Source organism: Habropoda laboriosa, unplaced genomic scaffold (assembly GCF_001263275.1).
Source record: "Habropoda laboriosa isolate 0110345459 unplaced genomic scaffold, ASM126327v1 scaffold145, whole genome shotgun sequence".
Lineage (NCBI taxonomy): Eukaryota > Metazoa > Arthropoda > Insecta > Hymenoptera > Apidae > Habropoda > Habropoda laboriosa.
Window position 1 is genome coordinate 2,299,073 of NW_017100307.1, and position 1,509 is coordinate 2,300,581.

Here is a 1,509-nt window from a genome sequence, read left to right on the forward strand (position 1 = left end):
GATGTAATCTTTTGAAACTGACATTTTTATCAGAAGTTGGTTCTTTCAAACTACAGTAGCGCACACATAAGTGGGGAGGTGACTTCTGCGAATTTAACTAAAGAAAAGAGAGGAGATGTGTCACATTCAGGAGTCGATTTCGAATTACTCTGTTTCACACGGCACGCTCGAACTCCACTCCGAAGTCCCATTTCCAAGGATTGGTGGGGATAGCGACGGACGCTTATGCGTGCACTACTGTATTACACCGTTGAGATGTCTAAACAGGTAGTGAACAATTCACGGCGCTCCATGGACCTGCTGGTCTTGGAAAACATCATCCTTAGAGTTGCCTCTGATGGTAAATACAATGTCGCTTCTTAGTCGCCTCTCGAGTGACTCGAGAAAATTTTTGGCGCACGGTTCATTGTTCGGTGGATGAGTTAATTTTAAGAATGTCGAACTACGTCGAGACCTTAGAGTGATTTAATTTGCTGCGGTATTGGCTTCTGGCTTTTGCTCGAAGCATGGAAGAGGAAGAAAAAAGAAGCGAGGAAGAAGTGTTCCTTTATTCTGGTTGTTGGGGCTTGCACCGGGTCTATTCTCTCTAAGAATGTTCCGTTCGCCTTGAGGCAACCGAAATAGTGCAGGCCTTGCCGGAGTCGCGAGCACGGCCTCGAAAAAACGAAATCCGCGAATAGTGATGGAAGTGATACCGAATCAAGAATCCTCAGTTCGTGAAAAGAGTGCCGAAGAAATGAACTGTCGTTGCGAAAATGGACACACGTCGGACCTTCTACTTTCACCGTTGTAATTTGTATCGAATACTTTTTCAACGATCGCAGATTCGGAAGAAAATTCGTGAATTCTAAGGAAAAGACACTAAGGAAAAGTGTAAGTATAATCATGGTTGCAATTCCATCAGAAAGGGAAACTAAGGAAAACAGAGGGAAAAGGAATGAATAAGAACCACGCTTGCAATTCCATCACAAATTTAAAGAAAAGGGAATGACTAAGAATCACTGTAGCAATTCCATCGCAAAGTAAGGGAAACAGAGGGAAAATAATTGAAGAAGAATCACTGTTGCAATTCCATCCGAAAGGGAAACTAAGGAAAACAGAGGGAAAGGGAATGAATAAGAACCACGCTTGCAATTCCATCACAAATTTAAAGAAAAGGGAATGACTAAGAATCACTGTGGCAATTCCATCGCAAACTAAGGGAAATGGAGGGGAAATAATTGAGGAAGAATCACTGTTGCAATTCCATCGCAAAGAGAAACTTAAGGAGGGTAAGGGAAAGGGAATGAATAAGAACCACGCTTGCAATTCCATCACAAATTTAAAGAAAAGGGAGTGACTAAGAATCACTGTTGCAATTCCATCGCAAACTAAGGGAAATGGAAGGGAAATAATTGAGGAAGAATCACTGTTGCAATTCCATCGCAAAGAGAAACTTAAGGAGGGTAAGAAGAGAGAAATGAATAAGAATCGCGGTTGCAATTCCATCGCAAATTAAGGGAAGCAGAG